The sequence below is a fragment of the Dermacentor albipictus genome, chromosome 9, assembly GCF_038994185.2.
Source record: "Dermacentor albipictus isolate Rhodes 1998 colony chromosome 9, USDA_Dalb.pri_finalv2, whole genome shotgun sequence".
NCBI classification, from domain to species: Eukaryota; Metazoa; Arthropoda; class Arachnida; order Ixodida; family Ixodidae; genus Dermacentor; species Dermacentor albipictus.
Window position 1 is genome coordinate 84349068 of NC_091829.1, and position 24456 is coordinate 84373523.

At 50.1% G+C, this 24456-nt stretch overlaps 1 protein-coding gene across 2 annotated transcripts in view; it reads left to right on the forward strand.

Annotated features, from left to right (window-relative positions):
• The window catches only part of Rab3 (RAS oncogene family member Rab3), a 104954-nt gene that overhangs the window by 41919 nt on the left and 38579 nt on the right, over positions 1-24456 (forward strand). The window contains exon 1 of one of the 2 annotated variants that reach the window (XM_065453819.2): positions 19129-19588. The exons of the other annotated variant lie outside the window; for it this stretch is intronic. The gene's annotated coding sequence lies outside the window, so the exon portion shown is untranslated. Of the gene's footprint in view, positions 1-19128; positions 19589-24456 lie in introns of those variants that run through there. 2 annotated transcript variants of the gene reach the window in all.

The window sequence follows — 24456 nt, forward strand, 5'->3', positions numbered from 1 at the left end:
GGGATTGACCCGTCCTTGATCGATTTCCGTCCCAAAGCCGCACATTGTGCTGCGAGAGACGCCGTTTGTGTAGTCGAGCTTTATTTTTATTTTTTATTCAGGACCGTTTGCGGGGTCGTTAAACGTTGTCAGGATTGGGGGCTCAATCCCATCGCTCGTGATCCGTTGTCAAGATAGGAGCCGGGCATGAATTAGAAGGTAGCTGGCCCATGCCGTCGTCCAATTTATCCACGCTGAGGACGTTGATGAAGGGAAGAACTGCTTCTCATCGAGAACGAGGAATATGAGTTTATTCACAGTATTTATATCAGTCTAACATGACTGTTTGAGAAAGTACATCAGTCTATAACATGACTGCTTGAGAGAGAGTGTCTCAAGCATCCGCACAACAGCAGTTTTTAAACACTCGGTCCTCCCGCGATACAAGGCGACGCGAACGTTCCTTTGGTGGTCGCAAACTAGCCGCCTCTCCGCAGGACGGTCTACACGCACAAAAGCACACGTTCGAAGGTCCGGAACTGACGTCAGAGGGGCCCCGTAGTACTCGGAGCCGTTCCGGGTAGCGCGTTGGGGAGTTTGGGAACAATAGTTGACCCGCCGAACTCATTCCGTCACAAAGTCGATTTAGTCACGCTGTGGCTAGAAGTTGGCGGCGACGCTCTCGGGATGTTGCCGTCATAGTCGATAGTGGGTGGCAGTCTTGCACTGCAGCTGGCCATTCTTAACAGCGCCGGGATGTTGCCGTCATAGTAGTAAGTGGGTGGCAATCTTGCGTGGAATTCCACGCCCTCATACATGCCTGATACACAGACTGCGATTAGGCGTCGCCTTCACGCGCAAATATTTGCACATTATTGGACGGACAGACTCCCCGGACTGTTCAGTGTGTGGCGCTGTAGAGACTATAGAACATGTGCTCGTGGTGTGCCCTGAGTATGCGCGAGAAAGACTGACATTGGGAGATACATTGAGACATTTCCACAATGGACCACTGTCGGAGGACCTCTTGCTAGGCGCGTGGCCACAGAGTTGGCAGACGACAGAGACAATGCGTGCACTTTCACGTTTCCTAGGTGACACTGGCCTGGACTCACGCCTGTGATACCAGTTGTGTAATGTGTCATTCACCTCGTTCCTCCCATTATCATCCATCATTGCGACCCCTTTTCTTCCCCTCTTCCCCCTCCCTTACGTAGAGTAGCAGGCCAGATGCTCCATTATCCGGCCGACCTCTCTACATTTTCCAATCATTAAAATACTTCCTTCCTTGCACTGCAGCTGGCCATTCTTAACAATGTGCAACCCGAATGCGCGGAACCCGAGCGTTCTTGAGCGCCGCCTCCGTTTGAATGCGGCCGTCTCGGCTGGGAGTCGAACCCGGGACCTCGTACTCGGCATCATGCAATGCACTTCGTAGACACTGAACGTCTCCCTGGATGGCGACTTATTTCGGCGCCGGCGTATACACACGCGTCCGATTCGGCCGGTGGCGAAAGATCCCGTGGGTGTACATGACCCCAATGACCTCGTCCGACGAACGCTCGAGCTGTTGACACCGCCGGTGCATTCAGTCGCGACAAGCGAGTCGGCGCCTGTGTACGGCATCTGATTTGTAACTCACGTGGAAGGAATTAAAGGGACGACGAGGCCTGTTTTCTTTCAGAAACAACTGTACTTAACGCCGGCCGTCGCCAAGGTGGCCTGTGTTAACACGCAGTTCGCGGCCTGCGTTAATATACAGTACTCGTCATCGACCGAACTGGCAGCACTTGCCATGACCGTATAGCGTAGAAGATATTTGTCGCAGCCTGTGCCCTTGGGCCCGTACAAGCTTGGAGATACACTTGATTTCCCGTTGCTACAAGATGATGTCCAAAGCTTCTTTGGCTAAGACAAAAGGTTTGCCATCAATGTTCGCTTCCGGCGGTGGTCGATTTCGTCTGCTTGCATGCGCAGTAGCCGGGTCCGCCTATCCGAGCTATGTTGGAGGTAACCTCGCTGCCCCGGTTACCTGCGAGCTCGCTGTGAGACGTTGTGCAACGTGTCCAGGCTCTGTGTTCTACAACGAGTGTTGCTTTCACGCGCGTTTCACTGCAACCTGGCTTCTTCAACTTTTACTGCGTCTTGTGAGCGCTTGTATGGACCTCATCTTCGTCACGTGTATGTAATTGTCATCATAATCGCTTTGCTTCGTAAGCCGTTGCTTTACATTGCTTAGAGTTTTAATTGGTCGCTTCTCCTTGTTCCTTGCTCGCTTCTCAGTCGGTCGCGCTCTCTTGGGGAGTGGAGAAAGCGTGTAACTGGTGCAAAGGATGGACAGTGGCTGAAAGGCGACGAAGGCGGAGAATAAAGTCAGTGTTCGGACTATACTAACGTTTGGCCTCGCCCGCGACCTCTTTGCTCCCGTCACGTGTATACTCGAAAGGCCCCCGGGGACGAAAACACCGCGTTTCCGTGACAGCGGGTCGCGACTGGCTGCAGAGCGCAGAGAAGCCGCGTCGCTTCTGTATCCAGTCGCGGACGACGGGGGTCGGGACGCCGGTTCGGAAAGTTGGCCGGACCGGCGACCTCGACCGGCTCCAGTCTTCGCCGAGTGTTTTTTTTCTGTGTGGGCGACGCTGATTACAGCCCCCGGCGCGTTCCGGCAGCTGTCGGGTTCCATAACCATCGATCAAGGGAGCGGGGAGAAGCAGTTCGAGGAAAGGCACGCGTTCTCGGGGGAGGGGGGGGGGGGGGGGCGATAGGCGTCGCTCTCCGCTCCACCCTCACCCCCTCTCCCTCCTTTCATTGGGCTTCGATTGAAGGGTGCGGGTTTGAGCTGCGGACGACGAAACATCTGCGCAACACGCAACTTCGCGCGTTAAGTCGCGCTAGCACACTCGCGGATCTTGACTCCCGCCGCGCGTTTCGCCCATGCCGAGACATACGTTATGATGCGCATTACCTTCCACAAAATGTTGGCACCGCCGACTCAACCGCCACGTGACTGCGCTTCCTCGTGACGTCCGAGCTCTGCGACCGCCTTTGATTGCGCGCTGAACGCAGCTGTGCGCGTGCGCGCATACTTCACTAATTGTAATCCTTTCTCCGTTGTTTCTTTTTTTCCCTTTCTTCTCGCTTCCTCTTCCTCCCCCAGCGCAGGATAGCAAATTAGGCGCAACCTGGTTAACCTCAGTGTCTTACTTTTTCTGTCTCGCCGTCAATACTTTCTGTTAACCAGGAAACTATTGCGTAAAATATTCGTTCCGGATATGAAAGTTGGATGCAGGTGGAAATGTGCGGAAGGGGTTTGATCATGTTCTCGCCGTCAGCTAACCGCGAAGTGTGTTTCTGTAATACCGCGAGATGGACGTGGCAATCTGGAAGATCCCTCCATCAAAACGCCAACCTGGCACACGATGTTACACATTCATATCGGCGTTTGTGCAAAGAAAATTAGTTTTTACCTTATAAGAAACGCGAGGAGGTGGTTAGTTTGGCCACGTACACTGGGTAGATGATTTCAGCAGTTAACCGTGGTAGTTAAACAAAAAAAAAGTTTTTTTTTAACGTTTCAAATATACCAGTATAAGTAATAAAGACTTTCAGAAGTGATCATGTGCCTGAGCTGTCTTTGCGCCTCACCGTATTATAGAACCTCGACGTTATGTGTGGAAGTTGGGAACCAGGCACGGTGTTTGTTGTGGTGTGTTAAGAGTGCCATCTGCATAAATTGGAACGCGAACAGGAAATAACTGATCAGAACGGCTATTACGCGTGATTACCTGCAAGTGCGACGTGCGATCGCTCTGTATCCGGTTTTTAAGCATGGTGTAGTCCGAAGTGTACATTTTGGAGTCTCAATTACAGGGACACCAAAGGAAAATATTAAGTCGGGCTAGATTGAACGATTCGGCTTCTGTAGTAAAGAATTCGCTATTTTTAGCTAGAACAGATTTTTTGTGAGACAATGACTAAAATGAAAATTTTGAACAGTTTTGCGTGGCGCCACCTGTTGTGAACTGTGGTACCTATCTGTCATGCGACGTCAGCCCTGGCTGATTCATTCAGAGCGGCTGAGAGGGAGGTCACGCGGAGATTACGTCAACTCGTCCGTTGCGTCGCGGGTGGTTCAAATTGGGAAGTAGCAGCGCGACCGAATTCAGTGGAAAGCTTGCACGCAACAAAGTGATGTACTGCCCTACACACAAAAACCACGATAGACTTGTAGACGTATGAGCTATCGATCTGGCTCGGCTTAATAGTTTCCTTTATTGTCCCTTTAGGCCACTGCACAAATGCTAGCGAACCCGGAAAGGGGACACCGCATTGGGGTATAGTTTCGGAATCGGTGGCGCTTAAGTTTGTGCTGATAAATCGCATGTTGCGCGCCCTCGGTGGAACGTTATCGTCATCTTGTGGAGTTAGCACATTAGCGACTCGTAATGTTCAACGTGACTGCTGCGCCTTGCTGAGCGAGATTAAAATGGAGCCGGTAACCATTTTTTCTCGAACTGTTGTCAGGCTGCACGCACGTCTCTCTACGGGTTTCTAATAAATGTTCCCTAAATCTCGGGGGAGGTGAATTGAAATGTCCAGGAGCGCTATGCGCTAGCCGCGCGCGTGATTTAATTCCGCGGTATGTATACTGGTTATCTGTGACGTCTGCGTTAGTGGTGCAAGTGACGATGGGAACGGGGATACGACGCCGACATGGGAGCCGAGTGCAATGCAGAGCGCTTGCTGGACACCGTTTTTCGAAGAAGACAGCTGTAGATACGTCGTCCTTTGTGCGGTGTCCGGTATCTGCGCGAAATTGGAGACCGGAGAGTCCCCCCGATGGCAGCACCCACGCACGCTATCGATCTTTCCAGCCGAAGTGACTGGCACGTGAAGTACCTGCCAACTCTCCTTAATTCTCCCTAACGTTTACGAACTGGGGCTTTGTTGCGCGATGTGCGTCACTAATGATGCTTGACAAGTTTCACGGACCTTGGGTTGCGGTTGAAGTTGTCAACTTGTATAAAGTCGTAAACTTTAGCTCGGTGGACGTATTGAACGAGCCGAGATACGACGTATACGGTGGATGGGCACAACTAGGAAACACTCGAGGTCCGGACGGATTGCTGAAGTTGCGCAGGATCTCAGTCATGTGATTCTGGGGATCCTGTCGATTTTCCGCAGTGATGGCGGAATGCGAGCGCGTGCATCTAGCGCTGCAAACAAGACCCGAACGATTCGCTCGTCAGTCTTCCACCGTATCCTTGGAAATATTGTTTCGAGCAAGTCTATTCAGACAAGTTCCCGAAGCAGGCGAAGTCAGAAAGCAGCAGTCGCTGAAAAAAAAAGACACTGTGGCCTAAAAACAATGTTGCTTGTCTGTCTTCTGCTGTTCCAAGTTGGTTTCCTTCTGCCTGTGTGCTGCGTCCATCGTTAATAAATGAAAGAGTAAAGGAAAAAGAAAAATCAGTGCAAAATTGATTTTGGTTGGAGCTCTCTTTTTTTAACTTTTGGAATCGTGGCACATTTGGGAAACGTCGGGAGGAACATCAATCGTTTGTCAGAAACACTTCCCGCCGTTTACTTTCAAGGACTGCGAAAAGTGGCTGTGCGCTCCTCAAAGCGTCAAAAAAAAAAAACAAGGAAAGAAAAACGAAATAAGAAGCGTACATAAGCACCGCTACGCCTCACGCCATCTCACAACTGAAGAAGGAGCCGGTCGATTTGTGAAGCGTCGTTTTCTTAAAATAAAATTTTCGTTGGAGCTACCTTCGATCGTTAATAAAGTGCGCACGTTGTACCCAACAAAAGTTGTGTGCTCAGGGTGAACGATTTCATAACGCGTGCTGCAACCCTCCTCGTCCCCCTGGGGAAGGTGGAGTGGAGGATTCTCTCTGAATATAAATTTTCAAGTTAACGTTTTGGCAGGTGTCAATCGCCAACCACAGTCACTCTAAAAGGCGGGCGTGCAGAGTCACGTGATGCCAGATCGAACGGAAGGGCCCACGCGAGCTCCGCTCGTTCTTTTCTTGCGTCCGTGTCGGCTTGCTCGATTTCGAGTCCTTCTAGGATGACCACAGCGCGCAGTGGTAAAGCCCAGCTGTTGCCAAGCGTGGCGCGACAGCCGGACTGTGAAGGTCTGGTCAGTGTGGTGGGAGGGAGTCCTATATATCCCAAGATAGTTTTTTTTTTCCTTTGCCTGTCGTGTTTGCCCTCTGGGAAATCCTTTTTCTCTCTCTCCCTCTGCAGTGGCGAGGGTAAGAACTATTGGCCTCGAGGATTTTGTCATCGTAGTGAAGCTTCCGGGAAAACGCGTTCTGTTTGAAAACTCGTTGATCCTATAACGTTCAGGGCTACGCTTCGGGAAAGTAACCCGACAGTTCGCCGTGTTCGCTCGGTTTCGTTTGCTCTCTCTCTCTCTCTCTCTCTCTCTCTCTCTCTCTCTCTCTCTCTCTCTCTCTCTCTCTCTCTCTTAAATTTAGTATATTGTATGTTAGCGCGCGCCGCCAGATTCTTGACATCCCTCCCCTCACTTCGCCCCTCCGCACTGCAGCAACAATCCCAGCCGCGGTGGTGTAAGCAACAACTTTTAGTCGGAAGTGACAGTTGGCCCCGCAGCGGGGCCGACTACTACGCGCATGCGTTTGCCCAATCGGCGACAGCGCGAATCACAATAGTCAGTGCAAGACGCCACACCACGCGTCGGCGCCGCGACGCCACCAGTGCACAGCGAGGCAATCTCCTCCGTCGGCGAGCCCGCCCCTATGTGCAGTGCCTCCTCAGACCATGCACACATCCCGTTGATTGCGGGCAGCTGCAAGGCGAGCGCGAGAGACGAGCGTGACGACATCGCAGCAGCGCCGTTCGTTTACGCGTGTGCGATGTAGTTCGTTCTTTGGCTCGCGCTGCAATTGACTATACAGCGTGTCCACTGCGAAACGCAGGAGCGCATTTTTTTTTTCATTTTTTTTTATCTCGCGGCTCCGTGTCAGCGGTGATCACGTTCTGCGTGACCGTGGCTTTATGGTTGGCGCGCATACATCATTGAGTGCATGCCTCATTGAGTCGGCGCATCACGCATAGAGTATTGGCACTTACACCGTGTACCAGAGGGAAATCTGGTGCAGCGATATATCGCTCGGTTGTACCGTTGGAATCATTCAGTTTGTGTATAGCCTTCCGGCTTGCGTCTTCGGACGTTACATTCTTGCGGCAATATATATTTGTGCTATTAATCTTTTTTTTTTCTGAATTTCCGAGCGTATACATCTTTTTCTTCTTCTAAACGCGCGAATGCAACGGGCCTCTGCGCGCATGCATATTCAGCGCTAATTATCGCGTATGTAAAGCAATACATCTCGTAGAAAGAAATGACCAATCTGCTGAATCGCAAGGTCGTTTGCAGTGGCAACGACGAAGTTTTCGCGAATCCACGTACTATACCCATAATTAGCGTGCTTGCTGAACCGTCGTATACTTGTGGCTCCCGTATACACTGGCACCCTTCGAGCCATGGATCTAGTATACACCTCAGTGTCAGAGAGCCTTGGTAGCGTTGCCGTATTTGTCCTTTATCACCTTCCCCGTAGTTTTTTCATCGCTGTGCGCTCTGCAGCCGAGAAACAATGTTGCTCGAACGATTCCAGAGTACCGCAGTTGTCGCAGCAGGGACTCTGAGTATGCGCGCGAGAGACTGACAATGGCAGATACATTGAGACATTTACAAAATGGAACACTGTCGGAGGACCTCTTGCTACGCGCATGACCACAGAGTTGGCAGACGACAGAGACAATGCGTGCACTTTCACGTTTCCTAGGTGACACGGGCCTGGACTCACGCCTGTGATACCAGTTGTGTAATGTGTCCTTCACTTCGTTCCTCCCATTATCATCCCCCATTGTGACCCTTTTTCTTCCCCTCTTCCCCTTCCCTTACGTAGAGTAGCAGGCCAGATTCTCCATTATCCGGCCGACCTCTCTACATTTTCCAATCATTAAAATACCTCTCTATACCTCTCTATTGTAATTTGGCCCAAGGCGATAGGGGGTGGGCTGTTTGTGTCTCTAAATCCCTCTCTAGTAATCTTCGGTAGCCTCGATTGAAGTTCAGGGTTCATGTTCAGTTCTCGTGGGTGGGGGCATACCGCTTTGCCAAAGCGGATACCAGGGCGCGCTGAGGAATGCCAGTATTTCTTCTTGGCGTTTAGAGGTCTCGAAACTTCACTTAAAGCAAGAAATGAGGATTCGAAAAAAAATATTATGTCAGTATACTATTTTAACGCGACAGCGTTAAGGAGCCCGCGTCGCAGAAAATCCGGCGTCGGCGGATTTTCTGAATTCCGAACCACGCATACCCAATCACATCTCTACCACCAAGGTTTCTCATACCTTGTCTTTCATTCATTAGATAGTTATTCCTCGGAACCTTGAGGATGGCAGCCCACGAACAAATGTAATCGAAATAAACACCGACAGCGCATGTCCCTTATGTTTCAAATAAGCAGCTCTTCTATGTTTCCTTCTATTGCTTTCGTACGGAACTGTGGCGTCGTCACGTTCCGAAGCAGCTGCCGCTAGCTGCGCCTCCTCCCGTCTGCCGACTGTCGGCACCGCCACACGGCTTCCGCGTGAGCACGCCTTCAGCATGCGTCGCTGCGGTCACGCTCTCACTCGGCGGCACCGTACGTCATAAGCCGCGGCCGAGCCGCGTCAATCGCAAGCGGACGGTGGCAGACGTGCCTTGTTTTACATCTGTTTTCGTCTGCTACAGAACGGTTGCGTAACTACTGGTACCGGGCTTGACGTAATAGTTCTGCGGAAACCCGCAGGGTGGAGAGGAGCAATTAATAAAGCGAAGACGAGACATCCACCCAATTGTAGCAATTGCTACAAATGAAACCCGCAAGGGTTCCTCGAAATAAAAGCCTCGCAGTTGAAGAAAAATTCGTCCTGGTGCGGGATGAATTTTTTTCTTCAGCGGGATGAATTTTTCTTCAACTGCGAGGCTTTTCTTTCGAGGAACCCTTGCGGGTTTCTTTTGTAGCAATTGCTGCGATTGGGTGGGCGTCTCATTTTTCCTTCATTAAGTGCCGGGTTATGAACGAACCTTCCGGCTTAAACCACTTGCGCGTTCGCACCCAAGTGTTGCACAAATTTTGCGTGTACTTGGTTTAATACCGGTGGCTGCACATTGGCCGACAAATCGCGACTACACCCTGTCTGTGCCGGCGTATGTCAAAACTAGAAAAGGAATTGCCACCGATGATGATTAGTACGTCTTGGGGCTGCACCATTCGCGTCGGGTTGGCGGATGAATTTGGCGCGAATAAATCGTGCCCTGGCAACATGGACGGTAGCGCCGTCTGTCATTGTTGAGAAGAAACACAGCGCACGCCGTGTCTCGCCAAGCAGTTGCAGATAAAGCAGTGAAAAGGATTTAGAATACGTCACACGCATGGCATTGTACGTAAGTTAAATGTGTGCGATTGTGGGGGCACGTATGTGTGGTATCTACAGCAGGAACAAAAAAAAAGATTAGTCTTGGTCGCATGTTTTTAGCGGCAGTAAGGCTGTTCTAGTCGGAGGTAGTTCAAAGCATGGCCGAGTATTGCATTTGCTCCATATTGACCGACAAATCGAAATTTCAGCGCCACTATCGCGGCGTTGCTCATCAGGCACTGGAATCGAGCGGCTGGTCGCTCAGAGAAAAGTTTTGACGGGCTGGGAGCTGGGTTCGGGAGGCGGTACTCGGAAGAGCCGCAGGGTAGCGCCGTTTGGAAGCGTCATGCAAAGAATCGTACGTACTGCTCGTGGAGCACTGACACGGGATGACGGCTTTCACCGCTTGACACATACGCGTGTCGACAAACACACATTGCCGGGAGCGTGAAGCGGTGCCTCGTCCTTAACGAGCAAAACTTCAAAAGGTAAGCAATAAGGAAAATTGCGTTAATATCTAGCTGGAACTGCGGAGGCGTGACAGGTGAAAGCCCGATCGCTTACTATGCACAGTGGCGCCCTCTTTCAACGCAAAGCTGCAGATGTCACGCCGTGTCCTCAAGCGCTTCCCCTCGCCCAGTTTCTCGTTTCCTGGCTGAAGCTGAAATTATTGTAGCTGGCAATCTGAACTCGCGCTGCGCCTAATGACCCTGCGTGCTTACGTCGAGCTCGGGGGAAAAAAAAATATCGTCAAAGCTGGCTTCTCTGCATGAAGAATGTCGGTGAGGAGAAGCCCACTTCTTGCGGGTGCTTTGGTTTCGCAGGCGAATGGTGGACGCTGATGATGATAAGTTGCTTCCATTTGCAGGACATTGATTCGATAAAAGCAGCGTGGATATCTATATCGACGTGCAATTTCGATGTCTCTAACGTGATAAAGGACATAGCAGCTGGAGCGAGTGCGCGTAAAATAATGCGAACGCTAGTATCGAGATTGATGGAAGTATACTAGGTGTCCCAGCTAACGTTAGCCAAGCTGTTCAAAGAATAAAATAGATAGAAAAAAAAGACACGGTGCAAAGTATGATTTTAAGACCTATGATATTCAGTCGACAGAATGTTTCGGTCTGACGACGGACAACCGTAGGTCTTAAAATCACATCTTGCGCCATGTTCTTGCAACTTTTTTTCTTCTTTCCTTTTTTTTTTCCTTTGAGCAGCTTGGGTAACCTGGCACACGCGGTATAAGGAGGAACGGGAAACGCGCCGAAGCTAACCCAGAGGTTGTCAAAGCTTAGCCGAAGCAAGTGAGCCAAACGCTACCTATAGTTAGAACCTATACTAAGGGAGCTCTTCAGCAGGGCACCTAATATCCCGTTCTATCGAACGGCTGTGAGAAAGAGCCGAAAATGTATGTGTTTACAGAGGATCGAGGAAAGGAGGGTGATCGGCTAGCATAAACGATCTTCTATCGGTCAGCCGGGAAGCATCGAACACGGCTGAAAATGAACGTATTGAGACGAGAAGTCTAAGCGAATCATTGGTAACATGCTCATGCCTGCGTTGACCCCGTACAGTGGTGTGCTCTCGATCTTCTAACAGCATTCGGGGGGTGGGGAGGGGGGGATCCGGGCGAATTCAAACAAAGGGGCGGCTCGAGCACTCTTCGGCGGCTGCCAGATAACGCCAACGCTGGCGCCGTGATGTCGGGATGCGCGCTCCAGGGTTCATTGATCGTGAGCGTGGGAGCTGGCGACGCTGTCGGTGACAGGGTGCGTGGGAACGTCGCAGCCAGCAGCGCAGACTCTCGCGGCGCGGTGAATTTGGCTGAAATTTCGGGGTTGTTCATTGCCGGAGCGCATATACTATTTGAGAGAAGATATGCGGGGTGCAAAAAAATAAAAATAAATAAAACTGAAAGTCGATCGGTCTGGTTGGTTGTGATCCACCTTTATAAATTTGGCCATGATGTCGTTTCACACACGCGACGATTTTGAGAGCGCGTTACTGGATTGCTTGTCGGTAAGCTGGCGACCGGTTTACAGAGCCTGGTGGTTTTCGGGGTGTCTTTAGTGTTTTGTGTTTTATGCGTGAGAGCATTTCCGTCGGGTATTCGCGCTTTGTGCAGTGTAAAGACTCGGTTACGAGTGGGTGCTAGCACGCGCTTCAGCGATGCCACTCTCGATTTTCCGCTGGAATTCTTGATGATTAAGATAAGCATGGGCGTTTTGGAGTGAACTGTCTTTCAGCGCCGCTGCCATGCCGCAGGCGTTATAATCGTCATAATCATCATCATCATCATAATCAGCTGCAAGCAGGCGCAGCTTATAACGCACGAATGCGTCGGGACACACCAGATCTCGTATTCACTAAAATGATCTTACATAAATGCCGTCCGCGAATTGTCATCGCTGTGGCGATTGTGTGGTTAGCATACCTATCGCTGCCATGATGGGCGGGCACCCGAACGGTGGCCGATAACAAAACCTCTTTACGTAAAAATAAACCTTGCTAATTGCTAATCCAGCTAAAGTCAGTGTCTTGCAAGGATTATTTTCATTTACTCTTCTTTTTACCTTTCGCCATCGGCTGATATGGAGCTAGGCCTTCGTTATCACCACTGTCGGCCGCTCGCTGCGGTGGCTGATGAGAAATACATAGTATCGGAGAAGAGTTCTTATGTAATACGGCGCTCTGTCTTTGAGCACGTGGACGTACGCCCATGTGCCCAAAGTATGTCCATGTGATCCGGATGTCCGGATGGTGGGATCGGTCGGCGTGGATCTCGGGATCGAGAGGGCGCGGGCTCCATCCCCCCCCTCCCCCCCCCCTACGGTGCATTTGTTTATACTGGCTCTGACCGTTGTAATACTAACGTTATTTGCTGCGCACGCGCACACCATTATGCTGGCTGTCGCATGTGGAAAAAAAGGAGGCTCTAACGTGCGCTTCTCCCCAGAAGAACTGTAAGTGGGGAGAAGCTAGCTTCGAGTAATATCTTCGCGCTGTCGCTTAATGTGCGATAATCATTGGGGAGCTCAACTAAAGTTTCTTAATCATCAATAAAACATTCTATATTAGGGCACGTGTTGTATTTGCGTAATTGGCGCTCATCTATTATCAATCGACGTCCATTTAATAAGAATCCTCGGACCACAGCTAGCACTGAGATGCGCGTCCGCGAACTTGTAGGAAAACGCAGCGCTTGTCGTTCCGCATTTATTTTCTCCCAACACCGTCTTTTGAAGTGTGTGTGTGTAGGGGGGGGGGGGGGGTTAGGAGTCGAAATGACGTGAAACACCAATGTACTTCGTGGCGAATTTGGGCGTTCAATATCTCGAACCTAGTGGCAGGCTCAGGATACCGACTAAGTCGGCCTGCCTCGCGAGCACTGACCGATTTTAGTTCCGCGACAGCGACGTGCGCTTTTAGGTGTCTCATTAAATTGACTAGTGAATTTATTCAACTAGAGAATTAATAAGGGTATTGCAGAGCTGCTTGTGATGCCTCCGGGCGCTAATAATATCCCGGCGAAATAGAAGACATTCTGATATCCGCCTGTGCTTTTAGGTGTCTCATTAAATTGACTAGTGAATTTATTCAACTAGAGAATTAATAAGGGTATTGCAGAGCTGCTTGTGATGCCTCCGGGCGCTAATAATATCCCGGCGAAATAGAAGACATTCTGATATCCGCCTGTGCTTTTAGGTGTCTCATTAAATTGACTAGTGAATTTATTCAACTAGAGAATTAATAAGGGTATTGCAGAGCTGCTTGTGATGCCTCCGGGCGCTAATAATATCCCGGCGAAATAGAAGACATTCTGATATCCGCCTGTGCTTTTAGGTGTCTCATTAAATTGACTAGTGAATTTATTCAACTAGAGAATTAATAAGGGTATTGCAGAGCTGCTTGTGATGCCTCCGGGCGCTAATAATATCCCGGCGAAATAGAAGACATTCTGATATCCGCCTGTGCTTTTAGGTGTCTCATTAAATTGACTAGTGAATTTATTCAACTAGAGAATTAATAAGGGTATTGCAGAGCTGCTTGTGATGCCTCCGGGCGCTAATAATATCCCGGCGAAATAGAAGACATTCTGATATCCGCCTGTGCTTTTAGGTGTCTCATTAAATTGACTAGTGAATTTATTCAACTAGAGAATTAATAAGGGTATTGCAGAGCTGCTTGTGATGCCTCCGGGCGCTAATAATATCCCGGCGAAATAGAAGACATTCTGATATCCGCCTGTGCTTTTAGGTGTCTCATTAAATTGACTAGTGAATTTATTCAACTAGAGAATTAATAAGGGTATTGCAGAGCTGCTTGTGATGCCTCCGGGCGCTAATAATATCCCGGCGAAATAGAAGACATTCTGATATCCGCCTGTGCTTTTAGGTGTCTCATTAAATTGACTAGTGAATTTATTCAACTAGAGAATTAATAAGGGTATTGCAGAGCTGCTTGTGATGCCTCCGGGCGCTAATAATATCCCGGCGAAATAGAAGACATTCTGATATCCGCCTGTGCTTTTAGGTGTCTCATTAAATTGACTAGTGAATTTAGTTAACTAGAGAATTAATAAGGGCATTGCAGAGCTGCTTATGATAGATCCCGGCGCTAATAATATCTCGGCGAAATAGAAAACATTCTGGTATCCACCGCACCGTTTGTTTTGTTTTATAAACGTGGCGTACACGTTGCCATCTGTAAAACAAAATGGATTAACCGACCGTGACTTGTGCTCCGACTCGAGCTCCCGTCTCGCCGAACGCCTACGGATCTGCGTCCGTACTCACGGGGAAGCTTTAATGCGAGAATGGTTCCTAAGAGCGGAAAAAAAAAGAGCGCTTACCAGTCGACTCCGGACATTCAATTAGCGAAGGCTGCCAGCCATTGGCAAACAGTGGTCGCGAACCGGAAGCTCCGTCAATTCGACAACGGAGGGACCCAGGGAAAGCGAAATGCCGAACGCGACACCAAAGTTCCATTTCTCCCAAACCATACGTGGCTCGGCTGCGAGCGCAACGTAATGTTTCGCGATATAAACACGTTTCGCAATGTTTCCGCAATATATTCGCAAGATTTATTAAAAAAAAAAAAACGTGACTACCAGGAATCGTTTACTAGGACCGACCGGTCAGGGAGAGTCTTCGATTAAGAGTGGCTTATGGCCATCCACTTAAAAAAAAAAAAAAGAAAATCGCTGAAAGTAATATTCGTAGAGATGAGGCACGCTGCATTTGGTTGTGACGAGCTAGCCGGAAAGCCACTCTCACCCGATATTAGTTTATCAGCACCGCGCAGGGGGACTCGATGAAGCGTTAACAAGAACTATATATATATATATGTCGGGGGGCCTGAACATCGCCGCTTCACGTCGATCGACCGCGTGCAAATAAATCTGCCGGCCACATTAGGAGCGTTTGTGTGCCTCGATTTTGGAGCGCGACGGAGACTTCCCCTTTGACGGAACGCAGGGGGGGGGGGGGGGGGGGGAGGAAGGAAGGGGCCGTGGCCGAGCATAAGCCGGGGAGGAGACAATATTGCGCGGGCCGCGTTTACGGAGCCCTTGGACGCGATATCTTTTCGGTAAACATTGTCTTCCTCCGTCTATAGTGAGGCACGCACGCACGCACTTCACTGCAGCGCGCTCGACATCGGCGCGTGATTTAATTAGCGCCCCAGGGAAGCTCGCGGCGAGGGGTTTGTTTTCTCTGTGCCGGTCGTCTCTTTCTTTTTCTCTCTCTCTCTCTCTTTGTGTGCCTGTTCCTGATCCGCGCACTTCCGAGCTTGCCTAGAGGGACGAAATTGAACTTGAGGCAGAAAGGGTTCTTTTTTTTTCTCGTGCGCGTGCTTTGTCGCGGTCCTCTTTTCCGGCGCGGCCCCGGGCGGCTCGCCGCCTTTAGCTGCGCGCGCGCTTTTGGCGTCATGACCGGAGATCGCCAATCGCGGGAGGCCCTTCCTGGTCACGTGATTCGATCGCGCACGCGTCTGGCTTGTCGGTCGGGTTGGATCGCGTTGTTCTTCGTGTAGCCCGCCTGTTCGTCTGTCCGCGCGCCAGACGGATGGGGCGTCATCGGTATGTGTAGCCCCCCCCCCCCCCCCCTTTCTTTGGCGATTTCTTTTTTATTTCTTTTCTCATTCTGTTCTTTCTCCCATGGTGTGCCCGAGCGCTCTCTCGCCGGAGTTTCGTAACGCGTCGAGCTGTTACTTATAACGATTGCATGCAGCGCCGGTTGCGTCATGCGTGCCCCCCCCCCCCCCTCCTACACCCTGCATAGATTTCTGTCCACTACTCTTTTTTGGATACTAGGAAGGAGCTAGCATGTTTGTTGCGTCACGAACTACTACAGGCACCGTGCATGGTGCTTCACGCGTACTCATTTGCTGTGTTACGTTACGTCACCGATGAAGCTATGCTTGCTCAGCCGTGTACGCCGCTTTTAGCCGATGGGAATGAACAAGGTCGAGACGGTTTCGAAAACCCTGATGTGGCTTCTAGTTTCGAAGAGGATGACGTCAGCGTGCTACGTGGCAAGTGATGAGGATCAAGCGGTGATTAGCGGCGATTGAATGGTGTTACAGCAGGTACGAATAGAAGGAATTGAGAGTCGCCTGGCCGTAATTTGCACCATAAGCAGACGATCCCAATAAAGCGGCGCGTCCGTCCTCCTGCGCTTTTGGGGAACAACCTCCTAGCAAAAATTAGCGTTGTGAATTCATGTAACGTCGTTTCAGACGCTTTCAGGCGACCTGACAAGTCGTTTGATAGTAAATTGAAACTTGGGTATTTTCTTAAAACTTTAATAACCTTAATAACTTTAAAATCTTTTGTATTTTAATATATTTTGTTGAAACAGTATTAAAAGAAGGATCTCAAGTATCTCGATGATATTCTCTTTCATTTTTTTGTATTTGTTTCCGTCGGTCTCTAGCCGTCGGGTTTTTTCTTATATTTTTGCGTCCGAGGTGTGGTTGCAGTTTCTTGTGAAAAAAGCCTGCACGCATTCATTTAACGATAATATGGCGTTTGGAAAACTTCGCGATGAACAAAAGAGAAAAAAAAATAATAAAGATCGCGATAAGGAAAACCGAATAATTGTTGTTACTGCGCCTGGCATCTCTGCGTTAACCCAATTTCTGCCGTCTTTGTTGACTTCCGAGTTGCTGCATAAGAGCTGTGCGTAATCGGCCAGACACGTACGCGTTGGGAAGCAAACAGTAGGAAGACAAAAGAGATCCTTCGTCTTTTTCTCTATTTAATTGACGAGGGCACACAGTCGAGCCTTCGATCGCTTGTGAAGAGCAGCGCATTCGAGCTCAGAACACCGTACGAAAGTGACCGGACGTCCAGGGCTGCTCGAACAAATTGGTCCAGACTGCCGGTAGCCGAGCGCGTATCGAAAATAAGGAGGGGAACTATAGGCCGCGTGCACCGCCTATAGAGGCGCCACTGATAGCCACCTAGCGGGCGCTTCCAACAATACGCGTGGGAGCAGTAGCAGACGACAACGCTTTGCAGCAAGGGTGACTGAAGTTCGCGGCTGCGATTTGTCCTTTATTCGGGCGCCAGACTGCTTCTTCTGCGGTGACAGCTGTAGGGAAGACGCAGACCTCTGTGGGAGCGGGTATGAACAAGATGTTACCGGTGTTTGGGGCAACATGGTCCACATACGCGCCAGGTGCGTCCCGCAGACAAACGCCATGAACACCATTTACATGAAGTGGAGCTCTTGCCGACAAACTTGCCGACAAATTTTGTTGACTAATGCGATGTCTCAACCGTGTTTTCTTTTTTAAATTCTACCCTTGCCGTAATGCTGCTTCTGTACCTCAGTAATAAGCACCCGTCGTTAGTGCAGACTTAGATAACAAATCCGCACGGTGCGATGTCTGCATATGCCGTTGTGATTATTCTGCCGATGAATACATGTGACGCCGCCGAATAAGTGTAGTGAAAGTCGCCTGAAGAAGAATAATTGCGAATTTATTGATAGAAACGCGTACACTATATAGTCAACGAAGCCACCAAACGCACGGGTTAATAAAAGCGCGTGTTAGCGCTGTACCGCCGATGAACTGCCGTTCGCGCTGCAGTTTTTGCAATTTTAAATTCCCTAAGGGAGCTGCTTGGAAACGTACAAAGCTATAGTCTCACTAACTTTGCAGTAGTTTTTTTTAAATGTTACTAGAGAGAGGTGCCACATGATATATTTAAAGGCAGAGCAGCGCCAGTCAAATTAGATCCAGCGCTGGCGGCAAGGCCGGGTTTAGTCCTATGCGGCGTCAGCATAATAAGAAATAATTCAGTTGAGTACAAAATTCACTTGCAAGAAGCGACTGCGTTGTGAAACAAACAAATCACTCGGCGTGTTAAGTCTGCTCAGACAGCATCAAGGTGTGATGACTTACCAAACCTGACGCGAACTATTCAGCGAAAAATGGATCAGCGAAAAATGTAACAAAAATACCATATGCAGGAACTATTAGCAATTCTCGCCCTGAGCTACCTATTTTCTAAACACATTTCCCAAAAAACCAGAATATTTAAGATGCCCTCGGGCGAAATGAATAAAGCTGTTAAAGAAGCACTTGCTTGGTGTCATTCCGATAAGACACAGCGTGTTTTATACCCTTTACAAACGAGGCAGGGTGAAAACCTCGCAGCTTAAAAGAATCAAGAGTTATGCATGAAGCAACTAGCAACAGTTAAACATGTACGAAGCCACGCATAAAATCGATGTAAAAACATGAAGTGCGTGACAGCTGGTGTGAGGATTTACCGAGCCACATAAAACTAACAGTTTCAGTTCTTGCAAACTTCTGTAGCTTTAACATACAATACAATGCGCTCGTGCAATCGTGCTGCCTAGCTAGCCCAACGCGGTAAAGAAGCGGAAAACAATATAAGCGGCAAACGGCATTCCGAACTTTAGCGAAATGCCTTTAAACCGCATGTTGCACTGCAGACGAACTTCGTCGCTTACGCGTCTAACTACAATCGAGTAAAAATAATAATAAAAAAGAAAAAACACCGAAGCGACAAAGGAAAGGATGAGAACAAGAAATTTCGCGCCGAAGCGACGATCCATTGCCACCGTTGCTCCTGCTGATGAGGCTTTGCGGGGAATAACTGGAACCGTATCGCCGGCACGTTTTCGCCGGTATTTGAGCCCCCCACCCTGCAACAATTTTTCTTCGACATTCTTCGGAAGCTTTGGCCATCCCACACATGCGAAGGGTGTTGCCTATTTTGCTCTGAAAACACAAATAAGGCGGAGAAGCACTATCAGCGACGCAACAAACTACGGCGTGCTACGGCGCGCGGCTCGCTCCTCTCCCATGCGTTCTGCGCAAGGCCGCCACCAGTGGCGCGGCCATCGGCGTGCACGCCGCGTATAGGGAACTCGAAGGGGAAGTCATTTGTCATCAGGACGGTTGTTTCACTCCAAAGCGGCATCGCGTGTCGAAGCAATGGAGCGGACGTTTCGTGCAGGGTGGCGAGGCCTAGTTTGAGCCCACCTTTCGTCGTTGTCCACAACCCCCCCCCTTTGACTCGCGGTTTCGGTTCCTGCCCGACCGCGGCTCGCGTGTAGTTCCGCGAGCGACCGCCAGAAGGCGCCAGCATACGGAGCGCTGTCCCAACGCCGCCTGGCGGCGGTGGTGCGAGCTTCCCCTCGCCTGTCAGCAGCGCGTGCGTCGGTCCGGCTTCGGTCGACGCGGTTGTTGGCGGTTGGTCGTGGTGTATCTAAGCGGCGCTCCGCCGAGCCGCCTGCTGATTACCTCCCCGCACCGATTTTCTTCGGCGCCGGCGAAGCGGCTGCGGTGTGTTGGTAGCGGCAAATCAGCGCGTTCGGGTTTCGGGCCGCAGCCTACAGCGGACGCAGTGTGCATCAAACGGGAAGAGAGAAAAAAAAAAGCGGGGGAGTTTGTGTGCCGCTCGGCCCATCGTCAAGCTCCTCTCTCTCGTGTACGGCGTCTTCTTCGTCTGCGAAGCGTGAACGTTGCCGTGTCGCCCGCCGTCCCAGCGCCGGGGCTGCCCAAGAAAAAGGCCTCGCCGGCGACGCATCGGTCCGTCGTCGCCAAGTGGTGCTGCTGCCGCCGCCGCTGCTGCTGCTGCTGGAATCGGGGTAACACAACACGTTCGGGCGTCGATCGATAGTTGAAGGCAAGTCACTCGCCGCCGCCGCTAGCGACCATGGAGGTTTTCCCCGCCTCGTTCCCCCTCTCCTCCATGTGCGTGTGTGTGTGTGTGTGCGACGCGATCTTTTTTTTTTCTGCGTTTACGTCCGAGGCTGTCTCTGTCTCTCTCTCTCTTCCCCGACGTCTCAAGACCGCCTCATGGCCTCCGGGCAGGTTGATGGGAGCGGAAAGCAATTCTCCCTTCTTGTTTTTTTCGGCCGGCACCCGCCGGTCGCACGTAACCCACCTGACCCCGTGACCTCGCGGCTCCCGCAATCGTGCCGCCGCGTCTCCCTGCGCGCCGTGCGGCGAAGCCTAGTCCCTTTCCCCACCCGCCGGGAAATTATTGTGCGGTGAAGCCGCCCTGTCAGGAGCCGGCCCCGAGGGGCCGCGACTCTGCACAGGTGTGCGGTTCATTTCTCTGCGCTTTTTTTTTTTTTTTCTCGATCAGAACTGAGAGCCCTGCTCCGAGCTGTGGTTATATTTCTCGCTTCTCGTGGCGGTTTCGATGTTGGGCTCGACATTCGGTTGCTTCGCTTTCCGACACGTCAGATATGTCTGGCGTTCGTTCAACCCTGGCAGCCGTGTGACGATGAGCCACTGTGGCCGTTGAGCCTCCAAAATTGCGGCTTGTTTCCTTCCAGTCGGTTCTTTCTACTCGAGGTGACGCCCAGCTTTTTGAGTGGCGATAATTTACGCTCGTCGAGACGGAGTTGGGCGTGCCCGAGAACAACTGTGGGATGTACGCTAGGATTTCGAATGGGAAAATAAGATCTTGTGCCAAAGTTGTTCGAAAGATACGACACGGTAACTCGCCCAGCACCAACACGTTTTCGGAGACCTTTCGTTCGTAAATATAATAATAAAGAAAGGTTCAGATCCAACGCACATCTGTGTGAAACGAAGCTTAAGCAAAGCGGTTAAATCAATGCTTCCCAACTAACGGCGACAACTGCAATTTCGCTCACTTTCATCCTGTGCAACCTGTAATCTCGTGAACTGTTGCCGCTGAGTTTGCACGGCGCATCCACTTGGTACGAACTGCGTGGACCAGTTCCGAGATATAAACTTTTAAAGTGTCCGATGAAATGCGTCGGCGTTCTAGTTACTTGTTTAAAAAAAAAAAACGCTCTTTTATACATTGAAGCGCAAAAGTAACTGAAACACCAATGAATTTCGAGGAATTTGATTTCTCGTCGAAGTACTAATGGCCACCTCATCGACTAATTTAGATCAATATTCTAAAGGTGATGTCTGCCGTAGGCTATCTTCAAAAATTTCGCTGCAGCTAAAAAAATAGCTTGCATAAATTTAGTCTGCATTTATTTACAACTGTGCCAGCGAGCAGCCGTTCATATCTCCCGATAGCCTGCCCAATGCGCTTGAATCCATCCCTACTGTTCAGCAACTTTCATACTCCTGGTATGGGCTTTCTATGTGTGAAATACAATATTCCATAAGTGCTTGAAAGGCTGACTTCAAGTAAGAAAGTCTTATTTTCACATTCGAAACTATCGGCAACAAATGGTCACAACTTTATTGTCACGCATATATTTTTATGTTTCTGCACTCCATTGTCGACAAGCTATGCCGAAACGCGAACTCCAGTTCAGGCGGATGACCGTGTGTGAAACGTACATGTGCGCAGCGATGTCACGTGACGAAGGCGATGTATCGTGCTTGTCGAGCGAAGAATGGTGATGCCAGGTGCGAGAACAGAAGAGCGCGACACGTATCAAAGGAACAACCCGGGATTTTGTACCTCTTGTGTAACAGTGGGACAGCATGCCCGTGGATGGTTGGCCACGAACGGGCAGACACCCAGGGCTGCAGGTACCGAATGGCTAAATCGAAGAAAGTAAAATTAAATCAAGTAATCTGTAAAATGTAATGCCCCATTCTGTTAACTTTATCGGTATGCTTTAGAGATATCTATGAGCCTACGTTATACATTCAGGTTTTATGTGAGAAGTTCGCTTTTCTTTGTTTTTTTTTGCAGAACAGAGGCGCGCGTAAAGGGTTGTAAGAGCCACTTCGCAAGTACTTTCGTATAACATTTGCATATATCATCAGCAGCAGCACTGCTGATTATGTACAACCCGAAGTGTACAACCCGAATAAGACCGCGGTAGCCAGAGCTGAGCGCATGGCCTCGGGGTTCGCACTGAACCAATGGTATACAAGGTGTCGTCGCACAATTGCTCGTGCCTTCTCTGCTCTCGGTCGATCCCGCAGACACCTCCGTAAGACCAGTAGTCCTTGTTTTCGGCATTGTTTGCTTCCACGTTCATTCGCATCATCTGCCCTCGGAAAGGCTACTTCGAATGGACCTCGAGAGCCGAAGAAGGGGCACAGAAGACTTCAACGAGAGCAGCGTTTGTTTAGCAGCGCGCACTGTGTTCTTTCTTTTTTTTTCACCGTCTTCTTCGCAACATCCGATGCGTTGGACGGTTAGTGCATCCGAGATGCGAGCGCATTCCTTGGCGCGAGCTCCAGGACCTTTCATTGAGAAAGTACTGGAGTTGTACTGAAGTCCGAGGTTGTCGAAAGTCTACCACGTACGCTTCTCACACGCTTAATGATGGCACTTCGTGAGCGTGAAGCTTGAGAAACGCACACTTGCTTTCAATACTAAAGCTGGCCTCGAAACGCCGGAGGGCTGGCGCAGTCTGGTTTGTTGATCGCAGAGCTTCGGGCCCGGCTGCCGCCGTCCTTCAGCCCCCCCGCGGAGGCCCCGCGAAGAGCTAAGGCATGTTCCATTCGTCGGCGGGGGGAGTATCAGTCGTGTCGAGTGCTCTTCAAAGCTTGACACGGCACGAGGGGGCGTGGTGAGGGAGTCGTCCGCTGTTACTAATCCGCAATAGGGATTAGTAAGAGGAGACTGGAGGATTGGTGGGAGAAAAGTAGGGAAGCGACAAAAAGCGGAGGCGTGCAAAATCGCAGTTCGCAATAGCGGATCAGAAAATTTGGTTGTAGGAGTTCATAGCGTTTTTTTTTCTTCGTTTTTATCGTTTAACCTGGGTAGGACATAAGGCAGTATAATAGCAAGAGCTTGGTGGCGCAACCCACCGCCCCGTTCCAAAGGAGACGCTCATAACATCCATCCATCCCGCTGCTGCTGTGGCTCGGCTCACTGGCGTGTTGGGACCTGATCCTCTAAGTGCCCGCATATGTGCACCTTCTGCGAACGCCGCGCCTGATATCGATGGCGTGATCTCGGCCCGCACGTAGGCGTCGTATACACACTGTTTATCTATGTACAACGAAGCGGTTAATTGTAATGGAGGTTGACGTCATTCGTCCACGCTGCAGTGTCGCGCCGACGCACGTGTCATTGGAGCGCATCCTTTCGAATATCCGTCGGCAAATAATGCCTCGCGGCTTCCACCTCTATCTCGCATCGGTGTGAAGAAGAAAAAAAAATACCGTAGTGATCTTGAAGATCTTGCGATTCCAAGCGGGTATGCTGCAACACGATGGTGATAAGTCCTGGTGCTTGTGTGAAAAGACTATGTGATATGTAACCTTGAACCCTGTACGATGTATGATGGAACCACTCAAGAGATGAGGAGTAGCCGGCGCCTTAAATTGTGCGCCAACATCTCCTTATATCATATCAATAAAAAAAAAAGATGAGTGTATGTATGTAACGATTTCCAGCTGCTGCGCGTTGTCCGGGATGTTCGGATGAATTAACGGAATCTTTCTGAATGATGAAAGGTGCCGCTAGGTGAACGTGAAGTACAACGCGCTAAGTTTCACTGTTTCGGGCGTTCCGTTGAATATATTCCCGTGTCTGGGTGGCCTCTTTCTTAATGTATACTCGTTTAGAGAGTCACGTTGTCGTATTAGCGTGCGATAAGCATTTCCCTCCAACGGTGCTTACGCTTGCCTAAGTATACAGTCGTGCTTGCGCCTACCATATACAGTGGACGTGTGCGAACATCCAAAACTTCCGAATGACGAATCGAATGTCGTCCCGTTTAATCTGGTCGTCGAATCGAATAGTCACCGTTCACAAATGCGAATAGTTTTCTAATACTCCAAAACGTTAACTGTGCACAGTCACGCATTAAATTGGAACGAAGGTGCGACAGATTTCACCCCTGCGGTAATAGTAGACATAAAACAAGAGATGAGTAGTGGAGCCCGTGGCGTCGCTCCTTCTACACTGCGCTCATTCGCGCTTGCCCAAGAGTCGTGGGTATGTGCGAACGAACGGTATAGATGTGCTCAATACTTTATTTGTGCATCTCAGTATTTGATTCGCTTCTGGCAGTGTTCGATTCGTATTCCATCCGGTCTCAAAAAAATGTAATTTCTTCTCGTGTGCCCTTGGTAGACAGCCGATGGGGAAATGTGGCACAGCTAAAAACGCTCTTCAGTCTAGATTCCTTGTTTGCACTGAGGGAAATGTAAATACGGGCTACACGAGAGTATTACCACGCGCGCGAGTTTTTGATGTGCGGCACTCCCGCGGGTGTGTAATGCCCGGTAATGACCACTGGGGCGTTCAAGGGTAAATAACAAGATGAGATCACGGCTAAGGCAGCATTCGCATCGACGAGTTGCACAGACATGCGCAACAAAGTTGGTCATCTAGCAACGGTCACAAATTGTCGCTGACCGTTCTTTGAACGCCGCCACCTGAGTCGCAAAGCTACTCGACCAATTCACCCTTGCTAAGGTCACCATAAAAGTTTCTATTGACTTGTTTTCGTAATTTTCGCAAAAGCTGTCGTGGTCACTTTAGCCGAGTATTCTTTGTTCTCCTCATCAGCGTGGACTGTGCCGAGGGGCCTTCGCCGCGTCTCTCGGGCTTAATAGAGGCAAGCCTCTTACCGTGACGTCACG